This window comes from Podarcis tiliguerta (assembly GCF_965153285.1).
Source record: "Podarcis tiliguerta genome assembly, chromosome: 2".
NCBI lineage: Eukaryota > Metazoa > Chordata > Lepidosauria > Squamata > Lacertidae > Podarcis > Podarcis tiliguerta.
In genome coordinates this window covers 4,614,013-4,633,970 of record NC_139535.1, presented here as the reverse complement: position 1 = coordinate 4,633,970, position 19,958 = coordinate 4,614,013, and the positions used below count along the sequence as shown (strand labels likewise).

The 19,958-nt window shown below is 43.1% G+C and overlaps 1 long non-coding RNA gene across 1 annotated transcript in view; it reads left to right on the top strand.

Annotated features, from left to right (window-relative positions):
• Positions 1 to 18,729: 18,729 nt before the first annotated feature.
• The window catches only part of LOC310671174, a 36,146-nt gene continuing 34,917 nt past the window's right edge, over positions 18,730 to 19,958 (top strand). Inside the window, exon 1 of the long non-coding RNA XR_014507861.1 lies at positions 18,730 to 18,795. This is a non-coding gene — a long non-coding RNA (uncharacterized lncRNA). The remainder of the gene's footprint in view (positions 18,796 to 19,958) is intronic.

The window sequence follows — 19,958 nt, the reverse complement described above, 5'->3', positions numbered from 1 at the left end:
TTTGAATGCAGAGATTCTGCTTAACTTGGGGAGGCTGAGTCACAATACTAGTCCCCGAGTCATTAATTGCTGCTTGATTATGCCAAACTCTGCCTTCATCGGCCACAGTTTTGTCACTGGCTCTTCCGGGGGACCTGCCATTTTGTGACCTCATTAAGTTTCAGACCTGTGATTTGGCCCCTACATGAAAGTCAGGAAGGACGACTGTTTCTGGAGCTAAGCTGTGGAATGCTCCCCCTCCCCAAATGTTCTTGCTGCCATCATTCTCCATTTTAGGTGGCGGGTTAAGATACTTCCATCTATACTTGCCTTTGGTAAATAAGCTGGCCTTGACCGTGATGCTTAACTTTTAGTGGGATAGGGTAGGATTTCTTCTTATTATATCTATGCTCTTGGGTTGAGCATTTTAGGAATTCTTTTTTGTCACTGGCAACGGGAGCTCACCCCATCGTGTGGATTTGAACCGCCAAGGTTGCAATCGACAAGCCCAAGAGGCTCAGTGGTTTAGACCACATCTCCATCAGCTGTTTCGGAATCCATTGGCCAGACTGATGACCAGGGCAGGGTGACCTGAGCATGTAACACCAATTCTGTCATGACTGCAATGGCTACCGATTAGTTGACGGGCTCTATCCAAAGTCCTAGTTTTGACTTTAAAAGCCTTATGAGGGTCAGGAGTCCACTCCCTCAAGAACTACCTCTCTTTACATGAATAGACCCAGGCCCCGGATCATCACCAGAGGGTCTTCTTCAAGTTTTCCCTTTGCCGCTGTGGAATGCTCTCCTCAGCGAGTCTCACCTGGTGTCATCTTTATTTATCTTTAGCCACCAGGAAAAGACTATTCTTTTACCTGGGCTTTTGGCCTTTGATTTGAAAAGCAGCACTGCGCCATCTTTTAGTGGGGCAGGATTTCTCAGTCCCACCTTCTAATTGGATAGCTGTGTTTTTAGGCTGTAAATTGCTTTGGTTAACTCTGTGGAAAACTCTGAGAAAAGTGAATAATAATAATAATAATAATAATAATAATGTGCACAGCTCTCTGGTTTTCTTCTTTGGCGATCACTCGTAGCCGAGTAAGATTGTCTTCCATAAACACGGTTTTAACAATGAGTCCGTAAGTGACTGTGGAGGCCAATAGCAGCCCTATACCGTATTTTTCACTCTATAGGATGCAGTTTTTCCCCTCCAAAAATTAAGGGGAAATGTGTGTGCGTCCTATGGAGCAAATGCAGGCTCCTTGGCTTCAGCGATAGCAACGCAAAGCCTCCGAAGCGCAGAGCACGACTCTCCTGGCTTCAGCAGAGAGGGAGAGCTGCGCAGCGCCCCTTCAGCGAAGTGGGAGGAGAAATGGAAGGGGCTCCGTTTCTCCTACCACTTCAGGGACACTGAGCAGAGAGGGGCAGATTTTTTTTTCTTGTTCTCCCCCTCTAAAACAAGGTGCGTTCTATGTTCGGGTGCGTCCTATAGAGCGAAAAATTCGGTAGTCAACAGAACCATTGCAACACAGTGCCTTCTTCTCCCAACCCACACAGTCTTCATATGATTAACTACCAATAGGTCCTGGAGAATGAACAGGGCAGAACCTCTCCAGAAAATGGTGATCAAAGTGACCAGGTTTTTCCCAATCTGCTATCCAGGCCTAAAGCCAGACTGCAATGGGTCCAGACTGGGAATGGGGAACCTTTGAACTCCCAGTCTAACTGAATGTTGGGAGATTTAGAATAGATAAGAGAAAATATTTATCCAGGCATTGCTTAGCTAAACTATAGAACCTGCTCCCACAGGAGGCAGTGATGGCCATCAGACCAAGATGGCTTTAAAAGAAGATTAGACAATTTCATGGAGCAGAAAGAAGCTGTTGTTGGCTGCTGGTGGGTCTTCTCTGTCTCCACAGTTGAGGCAGCAATGCCTCTGAACACCAGTTGCTGGAAACCACAGGAGGGCAGAGGGCTCTTGTGCTTGAGCCCTGCTTGTGCGTTTCCCGTAGGCTTCTGGTTGGCCACTGTGAGAACAGGATGCTGTGCTTGATGGGCCATTGGCCTGATCCAGCAGGCTCTTCTTATGTTCAGGTGTTGCTGAACTACAACTCCCATCAGCCCCAGCAAGCGTGAGCAATGGCCTGGGGATGATGGGAACTGTAGTGCAGCAACAGGTGGAGGGCCACAGGTTCCCCATGCCTGGTCTAGATAAATTTGCTTCATCCATTTGGCCACTGTGGAAAATGGGATGCTGGACCACACTGGCCTTTGGCCTTGAAGCAGAGCACCTCTGATGAGTTCTTGAGAAGTTACTTTTTCATTTTGGCCTTGGTTCTGACTTTACATTAGCGGTTGCAAAGGCAACCTTTGCGGAGAAATCCCTGGAGATTTGGCGAGAAGACTATAATTACATAATGAGGTACATAATTAAACATCTCCTCCTGTAATCTTCTGGACTGATCAGGAGCAGAACTTGAGGAAAAACATGTTTGTGAGAAATCGCCACTGTGTCCCATAGCCTGACACTTGACAAAACTTGCTAAAGAAACACCTTTGTAGAGAATCCGTAGAGATATAATTTGTTAATGAATATTTGAACTATCAAATATCTGCACCCCATGGATGGCCGGATGGGGGCTGCCCATCCTCCTCTCCTTTTTTTGTAGGTGACCCCACCTTCTCTGCCCTACCAGTGAACCTAAGATCACCAACTTTGATATTAGGGAGGGGCGCACTAGGATTAAGAGTCACAAAATATGGATTTGTTACACCTGTACACTTGAACACATCTAGGAAAGGACAGTGGTAGAGGTTTTTTTTTTATGGATAAGGTCCCAGGTTCAATCAGACCTGATTCTTCTCCTCCCCAGTTTAGCTTCATGGCAGCCCTGTTACACTGAGAGGCAGTGACCACCCAAGGTTACTCAGTGAGCTTCATGGCTAAGCGGGGATTTGAACCCTGGTCTACCAGGTCCTAGTCCAACAGTCTAACCACTACACCACAGCATGCATCCCGGGGACATGGCGCACCAGCCGCAGGGCATGGTGTGCATCCTGGGGGCATGGTGCAGCACCCGCGGGGGCATGGCACCCGTTGCGGTGGCGGATGCGTGTCACGTGTCCGGGGGCAGGCGTGATGGTACCCCCCCTCCCCGATAGTGCCGGGGGTGATGCGCTCCCCCCACCCTCCCGTTCCCCCACCAGTGTATCTCCTTCTCCTTTCCCTCTGGGAAATTTCAAAACTCTCCACCCTGCTTTCCCTCACTTCCTCTCCCTCCCTGATGATATAAGAATTAGAGACCCCATTAAAACCTTATTTTAATCATGTTTCAATGCTTCACTTTAATTGTATCTAACCTTTCAGAATGTATTTTGGAACATTTTTAGAATGCATTCGGCTTGATTTTTGTGTGTTCTGCATTTGTGAGTCTCCCTCCTAAGCTGCTCTCTCCTCTCTCCTGATCTACCTCCGAAAGTGGTACAAATGGCAGGATGTTTTAGCACCAGAGTGTAACTCAGCTATCCCTGAAGCTATCTGAGACCCAGGAAGAGGTTTTTATCATGCTCTTCCCTCACTGAAGGCTAGGTTGCCAGGATAATGCCAGACACCCAAGACATAAGATGGTCCAATGGCCTGGGCACACAAGGACCACTTCAAGGTGATGTGGGGGGTGAAGATACCAGGATGGGGCCATGTGCGCTTTACTTCTCATGACCTGTGACCTTTCCTGATCTATGTGAAGATTTTTTAATGATTACTTGCTATGTTTGAACTACTATATGAGCTTTTCTTCTGAAGTGCCTGGAGGCAGACCTTCTCAACTGGCATGTTGAGTTGAGTGAGCTCTGTCCTATTACAATAGCTATAATAAACGCTGGGTCCCTAAATCCAGATGCTGGACTTGGAAATAGTTTCCTTGGTTCTGTGGTTTATTCAAAAGGTGGTTGTTCCTCACCTGGGTAACAAACAAGGGGGTGTAGAGGTGAATTTTTACAACACTGAGATTCCCTTTCAACCAAAAAAATGAGCACACACAAGGGTATGTGTGTTAAAAACAGACTAGAAGGGCCAAGTGTGTGTGTGTAAACAAGGGTGGGTGTTAGAGAACCTGCACTTAGGTTCTGAAATGTTCTGCACTTAAGCAGAAAAGGCCAGATGCATAAATATGGGATGGGGGACACCTGGCTTACTAGCAGTTCATGTGAAAAGGATTTAGGGTTCTTAGTGGGCCACAAGCTTAACATGAGTCAACAGTGTGGTGCAACAGCAAGAAAAAGCTAGTGCTATTTTAGGCTGCATCAACAGATGTATAGTGCCCAGATTAAGGGAAGTAAAAGTACCACTCTATGCTGCATTGGTCAGACCACACCTGGAATACTGTGTCCAGTTCTGAGCATCACAATTTAAGAAGCATGTTGACAAGTTGGAACCTGTGTAATGGAGGGGAACCAAGGTGATCATGGGTCTGGAAACCAAGCCTTATGAAGAATGGTGGAGAGAGTTGAGTATCTTTAACCTAACCAGGAAAAGAGGAGACTGAGAGAAGATATGATAGTCATCTTCAAATATCTTAAGGGCTCTCACATGGAAGAGGGAACAAATTAGTTTTCTCCTGCTCTGGAGCATGGGACTTGAACCAATGGCTTCAAGTTACAAAAAAAGGAGATTCTGACTAAGCATCGGGGGAAACTTTGGCAGTAAGAGGTGTTCGACAATGGAACCATTTCCCTCAGGAGACTGTGGACTGTCCTATCTTGGAGGGTTTTATGCAGAGCTTGGGTGGCCATCCGTCATGGATACTGTAGTTGAGATGTCTACATTGCAGGGAGTTTGACCAGATGACCCTGGAGGTTTTCAACAACTCTACAATTCTACGATTCTATATTGCCAAGGTGAAGTTCTGTGTAGGTGCTCTGAAACCCAGAAGGTGTCTGCTTCAGGTCAGCATCTCCAAGGACATTCAGTGACCTTAGATTGTAGCTGGAAAAGTTGGGAGCAATGCTGGTAAGGTCAAGGCAACCTCCCCTTCCCCTCTCTGACCCATGCCACAATGTAGAAGCACATTGCAGTGGCAAGTTCCTCAAATGCCCAAAGGGCTGTTGCATAAAAGATGGAGGAAGCTTTGTTTCTCCTGCTCTAGAGGGTAGGACCTGAAACGATGGGTTCAAGTTACAAGAAAGATGATTCAGACTAAACACTGGGAAGAACTTTCTGATGGTAAGAACTGTTCGAAAGTGGAATGAATTCCCTCAGGATGTTGTGGACTCTCCTTTCTTGGAGAGCCAGTGTGGTGTAGTGGTTGAGAGCGGTAGTCTTGTAATCTGGAGAACCAGGTTCGCGTCTCCGCTCTTCCACATGCAGCTGCTGGGTGACCTTGGGCCACTCACACTTCTCTGAAGTCTCTCAGCCCCACTCACCTCACAGAGTGTTTGTTGTGGGGGAGGAAGGGAAAGGAGAATGTTAGCTGCTTTGAGACTCCTTAAAGGGAGTGAAAGGCGGGATATCAAATCCAAACTCCTCCTCCTCCTCTTCTTCTTCTTCTTCTTCTTGGAGGTATTTAAGCAGAGGTTGGATGGCTTACTGTCATGGATGCTTAACTCAGATTCCTGAATTGCTGGGGGTTGGACTAGATGACGCTTGAGGTGCCTTCCAGTTCTACGATTCTATGGCTTTATTATGCTTTTCTTCAGCTCTACACCTGGAGCCATGAAGGCAGCAAGGTGTGAGGGAAACGTAATTATAAAAAACAGTGGCGATTTCTTTGTCATCATCTTGTCAAGGCTCAAGAGGAATAAAATCATATTTGAGTTCAACAACATGATGCAACCTCATCAGAGAACAACAACATGATGCAACTTCATCAGACTCAGCCAGAAGAGACTGGTACATAAATACTTCTGTATTGTGCCACTGAGGGTGGGGTGGGGTTATGCTGCCTACGTGGGGCTGAATTGAATCCTCTTTGGTTCTCAAGCCATGTATGCCAGGCATGTTCTCTCTGATTAAGGAGGTGGGGGTTAAAGGCAAGCATATAATAAGTACGCTTCTGCTGTTCCTGTTGCTACTACCTGAAGCAACACCAGAGATGCTGAGCTCAAAATGTCCATTGACTTTGATAAGGGATCCCAATGCACCCTTGAATTGGTACAGGCGAGGAGACTACCACATTAGTGGGGTCATATCCGCTACACCTGTTGGGTTCAAGCCAAGCGTCTTCAATGAGCCTCCCTTTACCAGAACTTATGGGTAAGTCCTTATGCGCCTACTGTTGTAAAAGCTTTATGCAAATTGAATAAGACCTCATGGACACCAAAGTCCTTGTCTACCAGGCATGAGCGTAGCCAGGAGTTTTGTTTGAGTGGGCAGAGGCTCAGATAGTTAATTATTTTTATTGATGGGGGGGGGGGGCAGCTACCCTTCCTGTCTCCCCTTGGCTAGGGCTGCTACCAGTACATTGCTGGTACTTTTGTTTGGTAAATCATGTCTTCTATTTTCTTCATTTTGGAGGAAAATGTTCAGATTCATTCTGAATATTAGATATTCATCTACTGCAAACTGTGTGCTTTCACCCACACTATTATGACATTTGCATTAGAATACCCCATTCTTCTAATATTTGGAAAGGAAGGGGTTTATGGATCTCAGGTGTGCAGATTCATTTCATGATTTCTGCCCCCCCCCCCCCCGGCCATCACAGGTAAGGACGACACAATATTGACTCTGTGTGGAAAGAAACAGGATGTCAATTTGACGTACAGTTTTTCCCCAGGGTGGCCTTCACGACATACTGGCATTTCCTTTCCTTCTTGTTTGCCGTTCGGGAGGTCAATCAGAACCACGTGCTTTCCCCCAACCTCACCCTGGGCTATGACATCTATGACAACTTTTATGATGCCAGGATGACTTCTGGTGCCATGGTGGACCTGCTCTGCCCTGGGCAGCCAAACATCCCAAACTATTACTGTGGACCATGGAATAAAGCATTGGCCGTTATTGAAGGGGCTGACTCTGACACAGCCAAAGATATTTCCACCATGTCAAGCATCTACAAAACCCCACAGGTATGAATGTCAGGAGGGAAGGAAAAATACCAGAATGTTATTGCAATTTCTTTGGAAAGATGTGAAAATGTCGTTCATGATTCTAAGGCAGAAGGAGCATTTGGCCTCAACCCCCTCTTAGGAAAGATGACTCAAGAGATTCTGGACTCATCCACACTTCCTCTCATCCCATGGCTAGAAAGCAGGGGTCTGAGCTTTCTAGGCATGGGTCCAAGCCATTTCTCCCTTACCCTACTCCTTTCCCAGGGAAAGCCCTGTGTTTTATGGTAATGGATCTTTGAGGAAACTGTCAAAATTAAGGCAAAAGAATGGAATAGGTAATGAAAGCTAGTGCCATGTGAGATACAAAAGTACAAATATGCAAAAGGAAACATTAAAGAAACAAGAGGCAAAATACAAAAAAACGTGCAGGACAAGGCAATGGAATGTCATCATCTCTGAAACAAACTCTGTATGCTCAGGCTAAGCAAACCTTAGATAAACCTGTAAAGGTAAGCACAATTTACAGTAAAGGAAAGACTTGAGATTCACATTCCTAATGTGGTCCTGCTTATTATTTACATATTTATATGTTTTACTCATGAAAGATTATTAGGTTCATGAAAAATAACACGATCACTTAGCTTTAATGGTATAGTAGGGTCTCTCTATGCCCCCCTTATGGCCCCTCTCTATGGTCCCCTGTAATCAAAGTATAGAAGACATGGCAACTCTTAGACTAATAGAATGATAGAATATTAGAGTTGGAGGGGAAAACCAAGAGTCATCTAGTCCAACCCCCTGCAATGCAGGAATCTCAGCTAAAGCATCCCTGACAGATGGCCATCCAACCTGTGCCTAAAATCCTCCAAGGAAGGAGAGTCCACAACGTCCCAATGGAGACCGTTCCACTGTCAAACAGAGCTTACAGTCAAAAGGTTTTCCAGCTGGAATCTCCTTTTCTGCAACTTGAAGTCATTGGTTCAAGACCTACCCTCCAGAGCAGGAGAAAACAACCATGTTCCCTCTTCTATGGGACAGCTCTTAAGATATTTGAATGTAGCTATCATATCTCCTCTCAGTCTCCTCTTTTCCAGGCTAAACACACCCAGCTCCTTCAACCATTCCTCATAAGGCTTGGCTCCTAGACCCTTGATCATCCTAGCTGACCTCTTCTGCCCACATTCCAGCTTATCAAAATGCTTCTTAAACTGTGATGCCCTGAACTGGACACAGTATTCCAGGTGTGGTCTGACCAAGGCAGAATAGAGTGGCACTATTATTTCCCTTGATCTGGACACTGTGCAACATATCTTTATGAACATATATTATGATGTTTGGAAAGCATTCATAAATAATATAGTATGCTATAAACAATTGTATATAAATCAGAATCATCATTTATATGCCATTGTATTATATAGGTATGTATAGAATAATAGTTTCCTCCTTGTTTGTTTGTTTGTTTGTTTGCTTGTTTTTTGAACCTTTCTTTCCTTGTTTTTCTTGGTTTAACTGAAATATTTTCAATAAAAAATAGAATTTTAAAAGTAAGAAAAAAATATTTTAAAAAGGTGGCTTCTCCCCATATGAACTGACCTTTATAATTTCCCCTTCCTTATGTTTTGCTTGTGCTTCTTTCACAGCTAGTATCTGTGTTGTGCTTAGATTTTTTTATTTTATTTTTTTAAAAAATCATTTCTGAAGGTGAGGTTTTGAGCAATCCAGGGAGGAGAGCAATTCTTAAACATCTTCACAAATGTTGGCATCCAGGAGTGGGAGCTTTGTTCTAAGTTTTTCTGTCTGGCCACAAACACCCTGAAATGATATGTTCTTGTTACATGCTTTCAGTCGTAATCAGAACTCTAGCCACATAAGATTCCTGCATCCCAGGGGGTTGGACTAGATGGCCCTTGTGGTCCCTTCCAATTTGACGATTCTGTGATTCACTAGTATTGTATCTAGTGTTGGTGAAATACAGGGGATGCGGTGTAAAAATGCAGAACCACACTTTTGTGGTTCTGTGGAAAGCATTTAAATGTTCATATTCAAAGCACAGTAATCAGATCTTGATAGCAAATGGAGGAAGGAGTTGTCTATCTCCACAGGAGCTCAATGCAGTGTCATCTAGAGGAGAAACAACTGGGATGAGAACCCAAATGAGTACTAAGATTTAAAAATGAAACATAAATAAGGCAGGAAAAAGTTATGATTTTGCACTGTCCCATTGTAAACCCAAAATGAAATGTGTTGTTGTCAAACTATATTTATTCTCCAAAGATTAGTAGTACACTTTGTACATTTATTTGGGATAAATCTTAAGAAAATTGAGCTGATGGTATCAAGAGGAGGATTTCATCTTCCAGATATGAGTTTATGCCACAAAGCATATCTTTTTTCATGGACAAGCAACAGGAAATTTTCTTCTACTACAAATACCTCAGCAATCTAGTATACATACCCATTTAGATAGATGCCCATGTAGTGTTTATAGCAAATAATTTTATGATTTAATTTTATATAGAAGAACTGATGGCTATTATTAGCCACCCAGAGTGGCTGGAGAAAGCCAGCCAAATGGGCGGGGTATAAATAATAAATTATTATTATTATTATTAGTCTAATCTGAGCTTAAAATGTTAGATAGATAGATGATAGATAGATAGATGATAGATAGATAGATAGATAGATGATAGATATAGATAGAGATAGATGGATAGATTCCAAAACCAAAAAAGGAAAAATGACAAACATCAAATTCAACATCCATATTCATTTTAAACATAAACCGATTACATAATTAACTAAATTAAGAAATACCTAATTACTCTAAACTTCTCTTTGCTATATACAAATACAACACAGTTGGAAATATTATATTAAAACTTTTATATTATAAATAATATTTCAAATTCCCCTTTACCCCCTATACTCCCCGTTCCCCTTCATCCCTGTGTGATCTCAATTTATTAATTTATTTTACTTCTTCCATCTTGTTGTATTGTTGTAATTTAATCATTGTTCAGCTGATTCTTTTACTATTTCCTTGCTTACCCCTGCACATTTTACCTGTTATCTATTAATATTCCAGTTCTGGAACCATATTTTTTCATATATGCCTTCACTCTTTAATTATTCTCTGATTTGAATGGCCTCTAATAATTGCCGTCAATTTTGCCATTTCCAAAAACTCACAGGGTTTACTTTGCCATTCTAATAATGATGGTATTTTCTCCCCCTTCCAGTTCTTTGTGATCAGTATTCTGGCTGCTGCGGTTGCGTAAAGGAAAACATTTTGCTTGTCTCTGGGAATGTCGTTTAATATTAGGCCTAACAAAATCTGTCCTTTTTTCTTAAATGTGACACTTTAATGAATAAATAAGGATGAGGTCATATACAATTAAATAATACTGCTACAAAATACATGTTCTAAAAGGGGTAAAAAAAATGCAGTCAGGGCATAAGATAAAGCAAAAGCAAACCATTCCAAAGACTGTCACCGTTTTTTGAAAGCAAACAATGAAATATGGGCTATTGTGAAGCTCCCTGGGGTGAAGCTCCTTAGCCCCCATGAAACTGTGCCGTTTCTCTGTTTCCTGTGTCAGAGAAAAGTTATAATCTAGGCAAGTACAAAGTACTGGATTTGGGATTTTGTTAGGGGTGACAACACTAATCTCTTCTCTTCTTTACTAGGTCAGTTATGGTTTTGTTTCTGACACTCTTAATGACAAAACTCAGTTCCCTTTTATCTACCGAATGGTCCCCAAAGAAGAGCATCAGTATCTGGGGATAGTCCAACTGCTCCTGCACTTCAACTGGACTTGGATTGGCCTCGTTGCTCCAGATACCAACAATGGAGAGAGGTTCATGAGGACCTTGAAGCCCCTGCTAACCAGGAACACAATTTGTGCTGCCTTCTCACTTAGCACCTCAGTACAGAATACGAGAATAACAGTGCCTCTCAAAACATTTTTCAGGTGGAACGAAGTCAATGTATTAGTCTACTATGGGGAGAATCGTTACTTCTTTAGTATAGTACGTTATTTGCAATATATGGTTGAAATATGTTTAAGTCCCATTGTGGGACAAGTCTGGATCACAACAGCTTTGTGGGACATCACCTTGAATTTGTCTTATGATCTGCTTTCTCCTCTGCACATCCATGGGTTTTTTTCTTTCTTAGCTCATATTAAAAGAAGGTTTAACGATGACGATTATCAAACATTTTACGATGCTATGTGGAAGTTTGGGGATAAATCATTTAAGTGTTCATATTCAAAGCACATGTTGTCTGTAAAAGGAAGGAAAAGGTGCAGGGAAGATGACACTCTGGAGTCCCCGCCTGACAAAGTGATTGAGAAAATCCTGTCTCTGGATAACTACAGTATTTACAATCTTGTCCTTGCTCTGGCAGGGGCCTTAAGGGCTGCCCTTTCCTCCAAATCCAATCAGATGGTGGCAAAGGGTAAAAAGAGGCTGAAATATCAAAGGATACGGTCTTGGCAGATATTGCTGTTTTCCTCACAGGCTGAACAGGCATTGGTGCTGTGAATTCCATTCAGGCTCGACTTTACTTTGCCTCCATTTACAGTGGTACTTCTGGTTAATAACTTAATTCGTTCTGGAGGTCCGTTCTTCACCTGAAACTGCTCTTAACCTGACGTACCGCTTTAGCTAATGGGGCCTCCAGCTGCTGCCATGCTACCACCGCACAATTTCTGTTCTCATCCTGAAGAAAAGTTCTTAACCCGAGGTACTATTTCTGGCTTAGCGGAGTCTGTAACCTGAAGCGTCTGTAACCCGAGGTACCACTGTACTGTACTGTTACCCACATTTTAATTTGCTGCTGAGAAGACAATCTGCCTCCATTCTACCATCTGATTCCTTAGCAAGGCTTCATGTTATTACTAGCCAAGGAAACTCATCCTTGCAGAATTCTTCCATGGGTGCAGAATAAAGCTTATGTATCTTACGGCTTTAGTCTGTCCCAAAAGGCTGAAGCAGAAACAATGGGCTAAAGATCCCATTGTCAGTCTGTACAAAGATCTTCAGCAATTAGGCTCTGTTATCTAGATAATTTTATTCTTTTCTAAATGTGCATGCTTTCTTTCCTGTTCTAGCTTCACCCTTTCCTGGGAAGCTCCCAGTTTTACAATACTTCCATGGAAGGAGTCTATTTGGATGAGAATGGGCAGTTGACAGTCGAATCTGACGTTGTGAACTGGGTGCCATTTCCCAACAAATCCTTTGCTGCCGTGAAATTTGGGAGCATAAGCAGACAGGGATCCTCAGGCCCAAAATTCACCATTGACGAAAAGGCTCTTGTGTGGTCCAGACTGTTCAACCAGGTTTGGAAAACCCATTCATTGAGTTGTATTCCCTGTTAGAGATATGTTGAGCTCTGCTATTCTGTTGGGAGAAACAATAATATACCTAAGTAATGGGCTAAAACTAGGTTAGAATATGACTGGGGCATGGCTTTTGCAGTAGTCAGAAATCATGCCAGACTTCAGAATTGAGCACAACACAGCTGCTCCAAATACCTTTCTGTTTCAGTTTGTTGGTTTCTCTGGATTTTGATATTTTTAAACAATTTCAATAACTGCAGATTTGATCTCTGACTCCTAAATCCAAGGGCAATACAGTCTCCATGTAATTCTCTCTTCTTGATTATCTCTTTCTGCCCCAACTGTGTCCCAAGGACTATGACCCTCTGTTTTGTCCCATGGATCAAAAAAAGCATCCACAACAAAGCCGTGTCTATTCCACACAGACCGAGACTGTACACTGACCCAGAAGTTACTTGCTAACAGTCTTTCATTGATGCTTTTTTCTCTTTTTGGTCAGACCCTTCCTCAGTCCAGGTGTACCAAAAGCTGTCGCCCTGGATATGCCAAAAAGGTTCAGGAAGGGAAACCTATTTGCTGCCATGCTTGTGCTCCATGTGCAGAAGGAATGATCTCCACTCAGGAAGGTAGGAGACTTCAGAGGAATGTGCAGCAAAAAGAACAATAAAATATGTCCTTGGTTGATGAATATTCAAGTATAATCTTAGGGTTGAATTTAATAAAGGTTCAATAGTAATGTACATAATCTTAATAAAGCTTTCCAGGTACCACTGAAACAGCCTTGAGTATGTAAGAATTAGGCCGTGTTGCTGCATCTGCTAGGCTCCCTTGACCAGTCAGAGTGGCAAAGTAGCTAGGGTGTTTGGTTTGTACGGGGAAGACAAGAGTTCCAGTCCATGCTCCTCCAAGGAACATTTTTTTGTAAATTACACCCATCTGACAATACCTGGTGTTGGGGTGAGATCAAAAGTAGCTGCAATTAACAACTCGGAGCTTCGTGATCACTCCAAGCTCTTCCTTGGGAGGTGAATAAGAAGTTATCAGCACAAGGGACCTACATTGCAAGGACCAACTCTCTGTGTTGATTAGCAGAAATAGTAAGTCCCACCACCGTTTCCATTTGTAGGGGCTGGCTGGATTCAAAATTGACCTGCTTTTTTTGCTTGTCTGCAGGAAAATGTTCATGAGGATGCTCTTCTTTTTCCAGATGCAGACCAATGCACCAAATGTCCAGAAGATCAACACCCTAACAAGGACAGAGATCAATGCATCCCCAAGATTATCACCTTCCTGTCCTATGATGAATATCTGGGGACCCTCTTGGCTTCCACTGCCCTGTTTTTGTCCTTAATCACAGGCCTTGTTTTAGGAATATTCATTAAATATCTTGACACTCCCATAGTCAAAGCCAACAACAGGGACCTTTCCTACATCCTCCTTGTCTCCCTCCTCCTCTCCTTTTTGTCCTCCTTTCTGTTTATAGGCCGGCCAAGGAAAGTGACCTGCCTTCTCAGGCAGACAGCCTTTGGCATCATCTTCTCAGTTGCCGTCTCTTCTTTGTTGGCAAAAACTATAACCGTTGTGCTGGCCTTCCTGGCCACTAAGCCAGGAAACAGGGTGAGGAGATGGCTGGGAAAGAGTCTGGCTAATTCCATTGTCATTTCCTGTTCCAGTATCCAAATTCTCATCTGTGTCATCTGGCTGGGTACCTCTCCTCCATTCTCAGACTCAGACATGCACTCCCAGGCCAGAGAGATCATCCTGCAATGCAATGAAGGATCTGTTGCCATGTTTTATATTGCCCTGGGCTACATGGGCTTCCTGGCTGCCATCTGCTTCACTGTGGCTTTCCTAGCCAGAAAGCTTCCAGGAGCCTTCAATGAGGCCAAGCTGATCACCTTCAGCATGCTGGTCTTCTGCAGTGTTTGGGTGTCCTTTGTGCCCACCTACCTGAGCACCAAGGGGAAATACATGGTAGCCGTGCAGGTCTTCTCTATGTTGGCCTCCAGTGCTGGGCTTCTGGGCTGCATCTTCCTTCCCAAGTGCTACATTATTGTACTCAGGCCTAGTCTGAATACAAAGGAGCACCTGACTACAAAGACTTAATATGGCACCTGATTCCTAAAATATGTTTTTGGTCTTTGCAATTGATAGCCAGCATGGCAGCAATAAAGGCAGGACACATGAGTTGGGAATGTACGTCCTGAAAAGCTATTGTTTTGGGAATCAGAACACAAAATTATCATTTGAATCATATTCCATCCATTCAGTTTTATCCTGCTAAACCTTATTTATGAATTCTTTTCTGAGGTGTCTCTATATTTTGCCTAATAAGAAATCCTTATCACAATCCAATAATAATCAATGCTGTTCATTAAGAAAATAAAAACTTCTTAGATAGTATTACAAACAAATTGCTTATGCATTGTTTTTCAAAATGAAAAGAACCATATTCCATTGGTATCTCTTTATTTCCTGCTGTGCATATCAGGAGAGTCACCTTGAATTTTGGTGCCATGGGTGTTTTTCATGTGGTGCAAGGTGCAAAACATTTTTTAAAGCAGTTGACACAGAATAGGTATGAGTCATGCCCTAGATATGCTGGATAATTTCAAAATATGCAAAGAGATATTAGGAAGCTATTAAAATAGGTTTGTACCTTTCAAATCAGTTTGTCTAGTACTTTTTTTGCTTTGCCGGCTGTCTGTGGATACCCCTGTTAGAACATTGTTACACCACATTATCCTTGCTGTTCAAGCATAACTAAGCATTATAGCCTCCCTAGATTGGATCTAGACACATCAAAAAGGGGTTTCAGGAAAACAGGTTGTAAACATCACAATGGGAAAACACGTTGGCAAAAGCTGGAACTCCACAGCACCATCTAGTGTCTGTCGGTTTGCAAGCCCCCTCCATAGAGTCTGGCCCCTCTCACTGTCCTAGGAGCTTGCTTACCGGTAACCTCCTCTGGCTGATATCCAGACAGACCAGAGAGATTTTAATAGGCGACATTTTCCCAAGCATGGGTAAAATGCACAACCCCTCCCTCCTGCTTCCGCAGGGGAAAGAAAATAAGTCAGAAATCTATTTACATGATGTTTATTTATGACATTACAGCACTAGAGAAAAAAACACGTCCTTTCAGTTCAGTTCTTCTAGCAAGTCAGATAAACTTCCTGAACATGTGCACACAGAAGCTTTCAAGTTACACTCTTCACAAAGACTTATCCAGCCTGCGAACGTCCTGGGAAATTCTTCTTTCCCACAGATAAGCACATCATGTGATGTCAACAATCTGGGTGTCTGCAGCGGTGATGTTTCCATATACTGACATGTTATAACACATTTAAAATGTCTGACAACAGGGACATCCAGCCCTTGCAGCCCAGCAGTGCCCACAGCAGCTTCCTCTTGCACTGGTCCTTTCTGAACCAATCATGCTGAGAAGGGAGCCAACCAGATTTGTGTCTGGGTTCCCCGTGAGGTTATCTGGTGAGTCAACAAGTGAAATGGGATTGAGGACTGGAGTGATCATTATGTGATATTATGGCAGTGGAGAGAACTGTATTGTAACTTTTGAATAATATAAAGGTAAAGGGACCCCTGACCATTCGGTCCAGTCGTGACCGACTCTGGGGTTGTGGCGCTCATCTCGCTTTATTGGCTGAGGGAGCCGGCGTACAGCTTCCGGGTCATGTGAGCAGCATGACTAAGCCGCTTCTGGTGAACCAGAGCAGTGCACAGAAACGCCGTTTACCTTCCCGCTGGAGTGGTACCTATTTATCTACTTGCACTTTGATGTGATTTCAAACTGCAAGGTTGGCAGGAGCTGGGCCCGAGCAACAAGAGCTCACCCCGTTGCAGGGATTCGAACCCCCGACCTTCTATTGGCAAGTCCTAGACACTGTTGTTTAACCCACAGCGCCACCAACGTCCCTTTGAATAATACATATATGATAATAATAAAACAACAACAACAACAACACAACAACAGAAGGGAGCAATTATATATATATATATAATGATATGCAATTTTACAATGAACTGATGAAATATGAGGCCATTTCTTTGGACCATTAACACACAGAGGATCAAAGTGTGGGAAATGTTGGGTCTCTGCTTGTTGTTGTTTAGTCGTTTAGTCATGTCCGACTCTTCGTGACCCCGTGGACCAGAGCACGCCAGGCACTCCTGTCTTCCACTGCCTCCCACAGTTTGGTCAGACTCATGCTGGTAGCTTCGAGAACACTGTCCAACCCTGGGTCTCTGCACCCAAGTCCAAAAACATGAGGAGCATTGGAGATCCCTTGTCCACAATGATTGGGAGTGGCTCTTCAGACTTCCAGGCAGGAGCCCTTTTCCAGCCATACCTGGAAATTATGGGGATGAAACACGGAGTGTTCTGCATGCAAATCATGCACTCTAAGAGCCTAAGCCCAGAGCCATGGTCCCTCCCCAAATGTTCATTCAGTATTTCATTTCTCGTCATTTCTCCTTTCATATACCTTGAATGCTGAGATTGTTATCCCACTTTTTATTCTATATCCCTCCAAACTTCTCATTTTACTTGTCTTCTCTCATTTCATCTTCCCTCCTCCCTTCAATGCTTCTATCATATTACTCCAAAAACTTCCATACTTCCTCCCCACTCCTTTTACATTCAGCTCCTCCTCCTATAACAGTTCTCCTCTCTTATCTCTTTCCTCTCTATTGCCAGGTTATTAGGATGACGATTTAAGATAGTAACCTTACATCACTCAACCTAATTTCACGCAACAAATTCTCTTGCCCTGGGCCTTCAGAAGAGTGGAACATCCCTTCCTTCTCTATCCCTCCCCCTTGAACTTCCTTATCTCCTAGAAACCTGTATTCAGCATACTTTAAACTGGCAGTACTGCCATTGGTCTAGGCAAAGGGACTATGCATGGTCACAGATGGGGGAGTCAGGAGGTACTGCTTGGGCTGTGGAACTGATGTCCCCTGATGGTCCTTGGCTGACTCTTTCAGAGACACTGGGATAGGTCGTGCCAAGCTCCACTGCCCAATTTCTGACCCATGTCACAACGTAGAACTACAATGACAAGTTCACAGAAACATGTTTTTCTCCTGCTCTGCACCTGGATCCACCAGGAGAGTCCAGGAGGCTGCAGAGGCAATCCTCTCCTTCACAATTATTTAAAATAATGGTGATTTACTCCTTTTCTTACCAAAGCTCAAGAGACTTCCCACCAGCAGCCTTGAAATAAGGTCATATTAGAGTCCAATCACAAGGAACATCATGTAAGTTCTACAGACTTTGCCTGAAAGAGAGTGGACATAAATACCTCTCTCCTGGGCCCCCAAAGGTGGGCAACCTATGCTGCCTTTGTGAGGCTCAAATGAACCCTTGCTGTCTCTCAAGCCACGTTTCCTCTCTTTGATTACATCATGGCAGCTGGGCTTTTGGTTGCTAGTACTTTGATAGATCTGTTGCTGATAGCAGCCTATAGGAAGGGAGGGGTAGCAAGCAGACCCAGAATGTGTCGACTTCTTCCGCTTCTGCTGTGGTTGCAGTTGCTACTACTGGAAGTAAAATCTGGGGTGCCAAAAGCAAAATGCCCATTGACTTTGATAAGGGATCCAAATGAACCCTTGAATTGGTTCAGGGCAGGAGACTACCACATCAGCGGGGTTGTATCTGCAGTACCTGTTGTGTTCAAGCCAAGCGTCTTCAATGAGCCTCCCTTTACCAGAGTTTATGGGTAAGTCCTTTTGTGCCTACTGTTGTAAAAGCTTTATGCAAACTGAAAATGACCTCATCGAGACCAAATGTTGTTGTCTGCTATCTTCATTTCTGGTACTTTTGCTTGGTAAATCATGTCTTCCATTTTCATCCTTTTGGAGGGAAATGGTCAGATTTGTTTTGAATGTCAGAAAGTCATCTACTGCAAACTGTGTGCTTTCACCCACACTAGTGAGACCTTTGCTTTAGAATAGCCCGTTCTTCTAACCTTTGAACAGGAAGCGGTTTATGGATCTCAGGTGTACAGATGCTGCAGAAGCATCTCATGATTTTTGCCCCCCGTCACAGGCAAGGATGATACAATCTGGTCTTTGTGTGGAAAGAATGTCAAGATGACACACACTTTTTTCCAGGAGAGGAGTCCCGGCCTACTGGCATATCCTGTCCTTCTTGTTTGCCGTTCGGGAGGTTAATCAGAACCACAGGCTTTCCGCCAACCTCACCCTGGGCTATGACATCTATGACAACTATTACGATGCCAGAATGACTTCTGGCGCCATGGTGGACCTGCTCTGCCCTGGGCAGCCAAACATCCCAAACTATTATTGTGGACCATGGAATAAGGTATTGGCTGTTACTGAAGGGGCTGACACTGACACATCCAAATATATTTCCACCATGTCAAGCATCTACAAAACCCCACAGGTATGAATGTCAGGAGGGAAGGAGAAGTCCCAGAATGTTATTGTAATTTCTTTGGAAACATGTGAAAATGTTGTTCATGATTCTAAGGCAGAAGGAGAATTTGCCCTCAACCACCTGTTAGCAAAGATGACTCAGGAGACTCTGGACCCATCTACACTTAGAAAGCAAAGGTCTGAGTGGCTTTCCATTTGCCCTGTGGTTTTTTGGCATGGATCTGAGAATTTCCCCCTTACCCTACTCCTTTCCCACAGAAAATCTGTTCTTTCACTCTAAACCAGAAAAAAGCACCAATCTGTGATTTTGCCCAAGGAAAGCAATGGGACATGGGGAAGTGTGGATAAGCCCTTAGTTGAGTTTTCAAGATCCCACAGGTATAAATGGTGTGAATCATGGAGAAGGGTCTTGGAGGAAATTGTCAAAATTCATGCGGTAGAATGGAATATTTCAGTTATGTGGATTCCTAGCCATCAAAACTGAAATAACAATAAATAAATAATAAAAGCTAATGCCATGTGTGATATACATGAACAATCATGCAAAAGGAAACATTCAATAAACATGAGGCAAAATACTTGGTTTCTAATTTGCTACATATCGTGTCTATACAAGTTAAGCGGAGCCAGTCCTGGGGCCATGAGTACTGTCTGCCTTAGAAGAAGGGATAATTCTGTAAACACATTTCCCCACAACTTTTCATTTTGTGACACTCCAAACACATGTGTTGATATGTCCCTGTAGTGGAACATCCTTTCCAACACATGGGATAACACTGTTGAGTTTTGCAATACTTCAAGGAATGCCTAGAAAGATCTGAAATAGAATGTCTAGTAAAAATAAATTTGACTAATTTCCAAACACGAAACTGACTCATGTGGAGAATCGGTACTTTAGCTATTATAGGTCTAATGTGAGCTACAAATGTTCATTGTGATTGTGTGTGAGCTTTTTCCTTTTTAACAGTATCTATTTTTCATAAATTTTGATAATTTAATGAATAAATAATGATTAAATCATATAATACAATTAGATAAATTTGCTACAAGAAACATGTTGTAAAAGCAATAACAAAAATGCCATCAGGGCATAACATAAAGCAAACAGAACCCATTCCAAAGACTCGGTCACCTTTTTTTGAAAGCAAACAACGAAATATGGTATATTGT